Source organism: Ursus arctos, unplaced genomic scaffold (assembly GCF_023065955.2).
Source record: "Ursus arctos isolate Adak ecotype North America unplaced genomic scaffold, UrsArc2.0 scaffold_5, whole genome shotgun sequence".
NCBI classification, from domain to species: Eukaryota; Metazoa; Chordata; class Mammalia; order Carnivora; family Ursidae; genus Ursus; species Ursus arctos.
The window spans coordinates 22,689,600-22,702,475 of record NW_026623067.1 but is presented as its reverse complement, the minus strand read 5'-3'; the positions used below and the strand labels follow the sequence as shown (position 1 = coordinate 22,702,475).

At 40.5% G+C, this 12,876-nt stretch overlaps 1 protein-coding gene across 6 annotated transcripts in view; it reads right to left on the bottom strand.

Moving 5' to 3' along the window:
- Window positions 1–12,876, bottom strand: part of SNCAIP (synuclein alpha interacting protein) — a 149,790-nt gene that overhangs the window by 101,915 nt on the left and 34,999 nt on the right. Inside the window, exon 1 of one of the 6 annotated variants that reach the window (XM_057307179.1) lies at window positions 7,071–7,417. The exons of 4 other annotated variants lie outside the window; for them this stretch is intronic. The gene's annotated coding sequence lies outside the window, so the exon portion shown is untranslated. Of the gene's footprint in view, window positions 1–7,070; window positions 7,418–12,876 lie in introns of those variants that run through there. One more of the 6 variants, XM_044387350.3, reaches the window with a different exon arrangement.

Here is a 12,876-nt window from a genome sequence, read left to right as displayed (position 1 = left end):
ACCAAACTCTGAGGAGGGAAGGACCTTTGAACCCTGAGCAGCAGGAGAAAAATCTTGGATCTTCCAAGAGTTAGTCAAACTAGAAAAGCCCTTATTGGTAACGTGAGGAAGCCTGTGTGTGTGTGTCTGTGTGTATGAATAACATTTCAGGTAAAATATGCCCAATTACTTCAGTCTGATCGAAAAGAACTTCTTTAACGTTAGCCATATAAACTGTGTAATGACCTTTTAAAAAGGAAGCCAACGTGTACAACGTTCTACTGTTGCCAAAATACACTTTCGCATAGTATTAAATACAATCTGTCTATATTCAAATGTGCATAAATGCCACCTACCTTCAAAAGCAGTTATCCGAAACCATAATCAAACGCTATCTAGTAGCAGAGCTGAGGTCCGGACCATTGAAATCTCTCATTACGTGTGTTCTTTTCAAGTGTTGACAAGTAACGTGGCCATTGGGGTGTTATGCACAGAAAAGTTCTATCGGGGCTTCACAGGCACCACGTGGAGGCGCGGAGCTTAAATTCACCTCCACAGAGAAATGGGCGAAGAAAGCAAAGCAACGGACTAGGGTAGGAAATTCCACTCTCTGTTCCTTTCCGTGAGTCTAGGCCTGATAATGAACAAGGGAGTTAAGACAGGAAATGAGCCGTCCCACCCATTGACTTGGTTCCCCTGCGTTTCATGGCATGGGGCTCTTACCATGCTGGGTGCCTTTCAAGGGTTACTTTTTCCTAGAGCTTGTTCGTACCTCCTCTGATGCTCAAACAAAGCGCCGGGCTTATGGGAAGGTGGATTTCATGGGCAATTTAACGGGCATTCAAGGGTCACTTTCACTAGACATAATTTTGGCCTCGCGCACGGGGAGTACAACCTAATCACGTTAGAGAAAGGGGGTTCGCTGTATACCATTATTGGCACAGACGTGCTCCAACTTGTCTCGGAAGGAAGATCATGAAAGACCTTCTATTACCGTCTTGCAGTTTGAATCAACTCGAAAATCAAGCGCTCTCGAGAATTTTTGGAGGAAGTCGTCTTCTATGTGACGGACATTAACACACACGAGAGAATATAGACATCTTACCTATAAAACGTGTGGCCTCTGAAACACAGTTTTAAATCTAAATTGAATTTGTTGTGTGTTTATTTTAATAACCCGTGGCGAATGAACAGGAATAGTCCTTGCACGGAATTTGCTTACCTTTCTAGAAATGTCTACGGTATGAGGCGAAACTTAGGAACAAAGAACATGTGCACCCGCTCACACTGCAAACTTTTATTCTACTAAAGATTATATGATCTCAAAACCTAAACATTCTTTTGGAACAGAAAACCAGAATTTATATCCTGGCATTTGAAGATTTGGGAGTGATGCCTAGAAAAACAAACATGTTTTCTTTAATTAGTCCTAAAGGAAAAGAAATACAACTGGAAATTAATATTGTTGGTTTAAAACTGCAATAGAAAACACGGCTCATAAACCAAAGGAAATCTGAATGTGTCCTAGGCTTTAATCTGAATAAAAAAGTATAAAAATAAATAAAGGGCCAGTTGATCTGCTTTAAAAGGGATGTTTCATTTACTGTTTTTGATTAGTTTGTGTTTTTGCTCATGTTTAAACTCCTACTAGGCTGATCATTGAAAATATCATATAACCCGAGTCACATAATATTAACATGATTACTTCACTCTCTATCTGCTCCAAGACAATCAGCACAGTAAGGGCAACTTTCCTTCCAATTCCCTTTGCTGAAAAGTTACATCAACATCCCAGACCAGTTAATTCTTTCCACGGGGCTTGAAGCCTCATTGACATGCAGATGAGAGCCTGCTCAAATGACAGAGCCCAGGAGCCAAGCGGTGGGAGTCGAATTTACCCACCCAGAAGTGATGGTGACTCCAGTGGGCAAGCCCGGAGGCCTGGGCAAGGGTTCTCTCTGCTCTCAGCACAGCCGCTGTGCAAGACCAGTGTCTTTTGCAAGGAAGAGTGGACTGCCCTTGATTCCTCAAAACATTCTTCCTCGAACACCGTGAAACATGCAACCCGAGTACCAGTGGGAAGGAAATTCTAGTCTGAGCCTTAGGAAAAGGGAATGTCCCGTTTTCTGAAGTAGGAAAATGAATGTGACGCAAGGAAGTGCAAACTCAAACGTCTACTTGGGTGGGCCAGGCCATGCAGTGGAATCAGCTGGAAACCCTGAATTCTAAACTCCGTGAGGGCACAGGGTCTGGCCGGGTCAGTCTGCTTCCCAACTATATCCCAGCATCCCAGCCCCTTCCTGGGGCACGGTCTGTGTCCGATATATGCATTGAATGAGTTAATAAATGCCATCAGCAAGCAGCTGGTTGACTGAAGGCCTTTGGGCAACCCTCCTGCCCTCAGTTCTACAATGGGGTGGGGAGGTCACACCAGTGATTTTCCCACTGGCTCACCCTCACGTGCCCCTCATTTGAGTCCCCTGTACTATCCCTGCTTTAACTACAGCAGCTATTTCTAAGCACCCCCCACCCCCACCCACCCACCCCAGATTCTGTCTCATGATTGTTAGGGTTATTTTAAGCTTTTGGTTGTAAAGCACACACATCCTAATTGTGAGGTTAATGAGTCTGCACAACGGAAACTCTCTCCTTGCCCCATTTCGGTCATTGTCCCCTCCCCCGACCCTAGGTAACTGCTCTCCTGAATTCTGGCACAATCAGGTGGGTGGCCTTGTTAACTTTCCATAAGTGGAATCCCACAGTATTCTGGCTTCTTTTGCTCAACGTAATGTTTGGAAAACTCATCCACCCTGTTACACGTAACTGTTCATTCCTTCCAGCTCTAAGATTCTACGGATGCTAATTACTACCCCAGTATACAAGAAAAATAACTTCGGAAAACATAAAGGGCAATACAACTGATCACAGTAATAAAAAGAGCTAGACGCAGAGTCGAGGCGAGACATCTTTGTTGATGTGTACTGAAGGACTCCCCATGGAGATGGGCTTCTGTGTCCACTAGGATCGAGTCCCTGGAATCGGCTGATGATTCCAGAACTGTTCTCGAGAAAGTTCCCAACAGTCTACAGTTCTAATCGATGGTTCCGTTGGAGCCACGGCGTATCAGCTATAGTTAACCATATATTTATTCGTAAAGCGGGGTGATTTTGAGTAGCCTGTAACTCATTTGCACGGAGATAACAGAAGGAAATATTTGTTGGAAGGATGGACTAATACCCTCTTTTCAAGGAACTCTAAGTTGTTTTACGTTCTGTCATCTGCCCGCAGTGATTTTTCTTCTTGTCTTCTATCTGTGAGGATTAAAAAGCTTGATTTTTTTTCCCACAAGGTTCTGAGTGGGCGAGAGAAAGCTACATGGAGGGAGGAAGGAATAGGCAGAACACAGAGAATTTACAGGGCAGGAAAACTAGTCTGTATGACACTGAAAGGGTGGTGTATATACTTGTCAAAACCCATAAACTGTACAACACCAAAAGTGAAGCCTAACGTAAACTAAGGATTTTGGGTACTAATTATATGCAAATGTAGGGTCACCAACTGTATCAAATGTATCCCTCTGGTGGGGGATGTTAATAATGGGGGAGTCCATGCCTGTGGGGGCAACAAGTATTTGGGAAATCTCTGTACCCTCCTCTTGATTTTGCTGTCAATCTAAAACTGTTCTAAAAAATAATGTCTATTAAAAATATGGAAAAGGGGGGAATTGACAAATATCCAGGGACTTCCCATGAGAGCATAAAATTCAGAAATATTTATATTAAAAACAATTTATCTATACAGTTATAACATCGGGAAGGCTAAGAGGCTATGCTTGCTACACAGCTCTTCCCATGAACTTTTACAATAGTAGCATTTCAAATAAAACTATTTCTAGTACTTCTCTTTTACAAGATGAAAGTATGTATCTCTGTGATATTTCCCATGACTATGAAATCTCCAAAGTTGTTTTAGGTGTACAATGAATCTCTGAAACTTTGCTTTCAGATCGGATATCATAAACCAGCATAAATAATATCTACTTTCCAACTTTCATCTTTCATTAGAAAAGGATTCCATGAGGTCAAATCTTACCTCAAAATAATAGTGTATATTGTTTATATTAATATGCAATGTATTAATGTCAAATGACTAAATTTTTAAAAGCTATCTGAAATTTTAAAGAGGTTAAAAATATTTTTTTAAAAAACCTCCAAAAACCTCTTTTGTGGTGAGGAACTATTTTTCCACCTCCATAGAGAACCATGAAGAAAGGTTTCTCTTTATTGTACAACAGAATCTTGCAAATCAAAAAACTGCTGGAATCCCATATTTGTAATTTGTCCTTCAGGAAGAGAAGTAGAAAACTCAGTAATCAGAGAAGACAACTTAGCCAAAAAAAGTAGATTTTAACCCTATTAAAGAAAGCCCAGTAGAAACGCCAATATTTTAAAAGAAACTATTCAACCTTGGACATTTTTTAAAAGAAGGCTTAATAAAAACTTACAGTTTTTAGAAAAAACCTGGAAACTTTGTAAAGACCTTTGAGATGTTGATACAAGCGGTGGTGCCATCTTGGATGACAAGGTAGAAGTGACATACAAGGGCTCATTTTTCTGGGAGGGTCTGGGTAAAAACCGGTAAGAGGAGGAGAGACAAGATAACAAGGGACTTTGGCAGAAAATACAAAATGTGCTGATTTCGTATGATTTTGAAAACATCATTAGCAAACGATGAGCATCCAAGATTTTGAACACTGCGCTCTGCCAATCGTTCGCAAACCTTGTTGCTTCCAGCACAGCCATTAGATGAATCAGAAGTGGCCTGCCTCTGAGAGGGTATCAGTGGGTGAGATCACAGTGTCTTGCTTTTTGGGAAAACAAGAGGTCATCCTCACTGACAGACCCTTCTTTCTGAGCAAGGCAATCATCTGGTCTCCTGGTACTCAGCCAACCTACTGTATACAAACTCTCTTGGTTCGAGCTAGGGTTGGCCAAGTTTGCTAAGCAGCCAGCCTTTCTCGATGCGGTCAGTACAAACATCCCAGTTACAGCTGGGTCCAAACACAGACAGAAGATGTTGCATACTGCTGATTAGTGCCCTTTGTTCAGGCCTGTCTGGGTCCTAATGACATTAAATGCGAAACATAAAAAGCTGCTTACTGGTTATGCTGAGTGCAAAACCATACAGAAGAAATAATATGTCTTTAATTGATTCACATTCTTAATTAACCTCTGGAATCAAAAAGCACATGTACTAGTGGGGGGAAAGAAGACATGAAACGAGTAGAGAAGAGATCACAAAACAGAATTTAGGCAGGGTAACAAAACACGAAAAAGAGTAACACTTTATATGCAAGAAAACGCAAAAGTAAATACGCCGAATCAATGGAAAAATGTTGGCGCTATAGCACAGATGGAGTAAAATAAGACCTGGGTTGCTGTAAGGGATGTGCTAGATCCATAGTTAATGTGTCCAACAAGGCTCTTGGGGATTAAAGAAAGTAAACAGCACTCAACCCTACAAGCAAGAATAAATACTGACTGTCTTAGCTATTACATGATCTCTGGTGTTCTGGCTTCTGTTAAGCCTCAAGAAATCCTTTGGTACCACTCAATCTATTGTCTCTACTTCACTGTGGGAGAGCTCATCTCGTACCTTCCCTCATTCCACATTCCCCTCTGGGGTCTACCTTTTTGTCACAGAGCGGTTAGAGACCTGTCTCCTAACCCCAACGGACATATCGTGATCTCCAGGCTTTGCGACACACAGAAGTACAAAAAAACCTAAAATAACATGGGTAATGTTTTGTTGCCCAAAACCCATGCAAGTAAGATGGGTCAGTGACGAGCTGTGAGTCAGAATCTGAGCTCAAATACAGAAAGATGATTTATAAGACCTTCCTAATCATCAACAATGATTCAAGCTCAACTCTAAACCTTATAAACCCTTTGTAAAGCATTATTCTTTGGGCATGAAAGGAAGGCACAAATCCAAACTATCAGACCCACTTAGTGTACATTGAAGTAAAATAATAGTATGAAAAAATTATGGCATCCCAATTTTTAAAAAAATCTGTTAGTTGGAACTGAAGTAAAAAAGAAATTATCTTCCATACTGGAAGGGAACTTACACAATTACCTCTGATATCTTTTTCCTCTAAAACATATAAATCAGCCAACTTATTTATGTATTTACAAGTCTTTCAGCTGGGATAGACTCCTGGATTCAGACACTTCCATTCTCTACTTGCTCTAAATGCAGAAATACAAATGCGAAACATAAAATGCGAAACATAAAAAGCTGCTTACATGACCAAGAAAATCCATCTTGACGCAGGTGAACGCAGCTCTGAGATTCTCCCGCCACCCCCCCCCCCATGACATCCTTCTCTGTCATTTCCTAATGAAGAACTTACTTTTTCACTAGTATGAGCAAATTGGAAACTCTGTGTAGGGAAGAATAGAATGCAGTCGATCTTTCTGGAAAACATTTGGCTAAGGGGGATGGAAAGGGCTTAAGAAGTTGGAAGGTGTTCCACAGGCTGGCCGGGAGGGCTGGGATAGGCCGATGAGCAAGACAGCCATGGGCAGAGAAGAGTTCCATCAGAAGCATTACGGCTGGATGAAGGAAGCGCCACAGATGTAGGAAACAGAATACACCCTTGTGGCTAGAGAACATTGCATGATGGGATGGAGGAGGAGAGGGGATGAGAAAGGGTGAGGTGTGAGGTGTCTGCAGAGGTCCTGCCTGGGGGGGAGGGGGTCCTCAGTCTCTCAGAAACACGAGCATGAATGTTATGCTTTCTCCAGAGAAAGCAAACACAGGAGAGAAGACAAGCTAAAGAAATAGCTTTCAAAATACAGAAGTGAGTTCCCTTGCTTAAGAATATTTCTCTTCCCGGTCAAAAAAGACCTAATAGGCTCTCATTACTTTTTCAAATTTGACTTGGAATAGCAGGGGAATCCTTAGAAGGTTCAATGTATGAAAAAAGGTATGAAGGGGGAAAAAATCTTATCATACCTTTTCTTTGGTTGTACAGCTAATTGTTGGACGTTTTAATACTGTTTTGATGTCCCCTCGGTGGTACTCACCGGCATCTGATGGGAGGTTTTCAAAAGAGTTCACCTCAAGCACCAGCCCGCAGCGGTTCGGATTTAAATGTTCTGGGACGGCAGCCAGGCCATCAGGATCTTAAAAGACTCCTCAAGTATTTTTAAAGTGTGACCAGAGCTGAGAATCACTGTGCTAAATTAATATTCTGAGAAGAGACAAAGAAATAATTAGGGTTTTAAAGGCAGGGGTCAACTAGGGCACATTCTAGTCATAATTACTGGTGATGGATAACTCAGAGCTGTGGCTTTATGCAGGAGGTTTTCATTTTTAGAGGAAAATTGCTAACAGGAAAAGGCCAATCCATTTTTTCAGAGAAATAGTGAAAAAAACCCATGCTGGGTTATAAATTCATTAAAATTATATCATAAGGAATACAGTGTAATCTGTTACTGGGGCTATGAACTGGAGTAAAGATTGAATCAAGGGTTGCTTTTTCAGGACAAAATTTTTCTTTTATTTTTTTTAAGAGCCCAATGTGGGGCTTGAACCTACGACCCTGAGGATCAAGACCTTGAGCTGAGATCAAGAGTTAAATATCCAACCGGATGAGCTACTTGGGTGCCCCTAAAATTTTTCTTTTCTGACAAAATTACACAACAGTTCTGCCTAAATTAGAACTGTATGCAAAGGATTCTCAAAAATGTCATTAATTTTCCCAAGTTCCTCTTATCCCTTGATTCTGAAATCATTCTCATATGAGACATGTAACTTATGTCCTCATCCATTTCAGTTCTCTCATTTTAAACTGTTCATTGGTATAACTCTGATGGGTCCTCATCTATCACCGGATTTATGTCCATGGATATCCTCATGCTATTGTCCGACATCAATTTCTTTGGATTAAAGAATATGTAGAGGGGTGCCTGGCTGACTCGGTTGGTAGAGTGTGACTCTTGATCTCAGGGTTATAAGTTTGAGCCCCACATTGGGTGTAGACATTACTTTAAAAAAATGAAATCTTTACAAATAAATAAATAAATGTGGAATCAATGTGCTTTGTTATACGGATTGTATATGCATTACATTTTTAGCATTGCATTTTTTGCGTTAAACTGTTGCAAGCATCTTATAATCAGCCCAAAACTGATGAAAAGAGACATTAACTTGACACGGTTCTTGAAGGCTATTTTTATAATTAGTTGTTTCTTCAGTGAACATTTTCCTCTTAGGACAGCTCGCCTTGTAACTGTACTTGAGGACTGACACACTGAGGGCTTACCACACCACTTACTCAGGAACATCAAGGTAATGAACAACCATAATTCCCTAGACTAATGTCCCAGAAAGTGAAAGCCAGGTTTATATATCTTTTTTTTCTTTAACGAACAAAGATATCTTAATATGAATGAATAAACTTTGTAAATAGTGGTTTCCATGTTTCACATTTCTTTAAGCAACATATAAAATACATAGAAATTTAAACATTTTTAATTGTATCCCAATTGTTAAAATATTTTGAATGACAGCTATATGTCCCTTGGAATTTGATATAAAGGAGGGAATCTCAGAAACTTCACAAAATGCACATATAATCAAAGGTTAACATTTGCAGCACATTATGTATGGAAAATCACTTTTGATTGAAGAGGTCAAAACAAATGAGCTGTGATTTGGTTTGCTCATTACATGTGGTAATATTGAATATTCAAAGGCTGGGAAAAAAGGAGAAATAGGAAGGGAAACACTTTTATTTTTTTGAATAAAAAATGGTATCAGAGAGAAAACGAGGGTGAATGTTTCCCAAATTCAACTTTTCCCTCCCTTCAAGAATTTCACAGTTCAATTTCAGGCCAAAAAAGCATAAGATACTTTGTCTTTTCGCAATATTCTACAAATAAGACACAAACAGAACTGCCTGAATAGGGTGTTCATTACTCCAAGGTGCCACTGTGAGTGTGTTGTTTTAGTTAAAAATGAAACGCGTGTCTAGAAATTGAGAACTTAGAGGGGAGACAAAGGAAAATTAATAATTTTTTTTCCCAAATTGAGGGTACCTACCCTTGTGTGAAAGTACTTATCTACTGAAATGGCGACTATTCTTATGTGGCCATACCTCTGATTTTGGTATGCTCTGTACATATGCACACACACGTCCACACACACACACACACACACACACACACACACACACACTACTGTTATCTTCACGGTCTGGCCTTGAGCACAGAAGCCTGTCAATACACAAAAAAGAAATCATTCCCTCAAGCACTCCTACAACCAGGCAAAGAAAGCAGAGCTGGTAAACAGATGTTCTTTGCGGTCGAGATGCTATGATTGCCACTTCATCCCAGCAAGCTTGAGAAAGCATTTCTCACACAGACCTTCCAGAAAGCTGTAATATATTACGGATGACAAAGAATTCATAGTCTATCTTTTCAAATAATTTGTGGGTAAAATGAAGAAAGTTAAATAACACCCGGCTTCTTGAAGGTTCTACTGGAGTACTTTTCTTCTTCTTCCCCTAGCTGCATTAAAATGTTATCTCCAATCTAATGATAAAAATGAGCTTGCTCACATCTGGGAATCATTCCTGGAAAGCTTGCTTCAAACTCTGTCCTAATTATTTGGTAATATAGTTAATGTGATTGAAAAAAAAACCCTACACAATCCATTGACAAGTGCTTTCATTATATCCATAATCATATCCGTATCATTAGTTTCGCTTACAACCCCACAGTTCAAATACCTCAGTAGTCAATAAAATGATTACTTGATGTGTGGCTACTAAAAGGTTTTAAAATGGACTTCTTGGCTTTATACTACCATGGACAGGACACGTCGGAAGGCCTACAAATAGATCATATCAACCCTCCTTTAATTTACCCAAATTCCAGTAAGTTATTAGGAAAAGAATGTGAGAGTCCTATTATTCAATGGCAAGAAAGAAGATGTGTATTTAAGTGGCTACTGATTTAGCTGTCTAGGTCATTTCTAATAATTTTATAGCTCTTCCACCGTATCAGTCCGTGAATCTATGCTTTACCGGGGACAGGATATAGTGTACTTACTGGCCAAATTGCCTTCTACTTCAACAGAGAGAAAAGAGGAAGTTTCCTTTCAGTTTTGGAAAAATCATCAGCTCTTTGAGACAAGCCCAATTCCCTCATCTCTAACACTGGAATCCTACTTTTAACCTCATTTAGTGATGTTAATGTATTTAGAAAATAAAAAGCCACACAGACCCAATCATGGGATAAATGAAATGCATTTCTGAGTTTTAAAAAAAGTCTCTTAGAGGTTGAATTTTAAAGACCTACAAAAATGCTACTAGCCAAACCATTTGGTGTAATTCTGTTGGGTCTCCGAAAGTCACATGGGGCATGATTTTCTTGAATCTCTAGCACTTCCAGAAAGGTCTGTGGTGATGGGCTGCCCTGGATGGACTCCAGGAAGAAAATCATTAGAAGGCATGCTTTCCTGGAGGGCAGGGCCAGATCACATCCTTCTCTGTATCTCCTTTATCACCCATTATGATAGTTTCTACTGAACAGAAACGTAGCACGTCTGTTGAGTGCACTCCTAAAATGTTCTGCTATCAGAATTTAAGGGAATGACAGCTCTCTTGTTTCTTTGCTCCCCATCACCTCCACTCATCCTACTATCATTACAAAACTCTACCAAAAATCCTGACTCCAGGGGTTGAGCAATGTTATAATCCACGAGGGATAAGCCACGGTCACATGATACCGTAAGTGGAGGATGGGAATAACACTGGACAGAGATCAAGAGAGGTCAGGCGTGATGGATCTGTCAGTAACACATTGTGCGAGACTGGGTGGGTCAACTCGTCTCCAAGTCTCGGCAAATAAAGGAAGAGGAGACAAACAGGTGCCTGATCCACAGCCCTAGGGCCATCCTCCTGGACTCTTCAGGGCTTCACACATGTCTCAGGAAGCAGATACGGAGGAAGAACAAAAACAAAACAAATCTAGCATTCTTAATAATTCTATCATCTTTGTTTGAAAGTGAGAAACAGTAGGTTCTTTGAAAAAACTAACGAGGCATAATTACAAAACACCTGAGCGCACTCTGATCAACAACAATGAATTTGATATAAACACTTTTGGAAAGATGAATTATCATAGCCCCCATCGTAGATGATACTGGTGAATTCTGCCCTCTGCCCAGAGCCAGGTTAGTCATTCTTGTTCTATAAAATTTCAGTGGTGTTCGGGGCACAGCCCAAAAGGGCTGCATTCTTCACCTTGCCAGGACACGTGTCCATAATTTTCAGGGCTAAAACACATTTGGTCGAACGTGTATCTTACTCTTTGCTAACTTTGGAGCATTTCGCCCATTCATCTCGGGGCCTTATAACTAAGCCCAGGATTTTGTGCTCCATCTTTATGATGAAATGCAGATTTCCTATTAAAGGTAACTATTTTAATTCAAAAGGCTGAGTGAAAGGGTACTTTGCAGTTTGGTTACACTTAGGGAGCTGAAAAAGTAAGTACAAAACAAGACAAGTTTTGAAAATACGGAATGAAAATTTTAAACTCTCAGTGGAGAAATTATTTGCTTTTGTTTCCAAACTTTGGTTATTACGTTCAGCGATGACAAAACAAGCGTTCAAAGGAATATTGTATTTGTCTTTTTACTCCTTCCAGTGAAACCACCTAACTGCCTTCCCCTTACTGATACATTTTCAAAGATTGGTTGTATAAGAAATGTTGGTGTTTTTCTAGTGTCTTCCCACTTCATGCATTATCTAGACTTTCTCTCACTCCCTTACCGCTTGAAGTTTTCTCTTGTCCAAAGCCATTGTTTTCTTGACATGAAAAATAGACTCTAGTAAAACTAATTACATCAAATGAAGGAAAAACTCAAGTCTCAATTATGGAATAATTAATTATAAAACCATTAGGTAGAACAGTCATACTTGAGGCCATGCTTCCTCATTAAAAATGCTCTCCACAATTTCTTTTAAGCTGTACTTGTGGTCTTTAATACCATGACTTGTTACATTTTTGCAGCAAGTGTCTCTAAGTAATTGACTCATTTAGCCAATAATTAGTCATGGATTGCAAATTAGGAGCCAGGCATTGAGCTATTCTCTGGGGTTACAGTCCTGAATAGAACACAAATTTTCTGCTTTTATGTAGCTTACATTTTGATGGGGGAAAAAGGTAACTCAGAATTAAATATATAACTTTAGATTGAGGAAGGGGCTAGAAAGATGAGTAGAGCAGGGTGAGGGGGATGGTGTCGGTCATCAGAGTTGTGCTACTTCTCCACAGAGTGGCCATGGAAGGCTTGGTAAGATGACAGCTGGGCAACACAACTCCATCTTGGCCTTAGATGTTAGGCATGTTCTCCACCTCAGCTTGGCCATCTGAAGAGTGGGTATTTTGATCCCTACCTGTGGTTTCTCACGTGGAGAACCAAAAAACAATGGTTCTCAATCTGGAGTCATTTGTGTCCCTACGGGATGCCAGGCATTGTCTAAGCACTTCTGATGGTCACAACTGGGAGGAAGGTGCTGCGGGCATCCAGCGCGCAGAGGCCCGAGACGTTGTAAATACCCTACAAGGTAGGAGGACAGCCCCACGACGGCTAGTGATCTATCCCAAAATGTCAGCAGAACCGGGGCTGAGAAAGAAATCTTGTCATCGAGAACGAGGCATGCTTGGCCTCTCCCAAGCCCTCACTACTACCCAGGAGAAACCACACAACGGCGCAGCATCCATTAACAATGTCCGCGCAGAGCTCATTTAGACAACACTCTCAGTGGTCGACTAAAGCAAGATGGAAGTATTAACATCTCCTGACGTCAGATAAAATAAC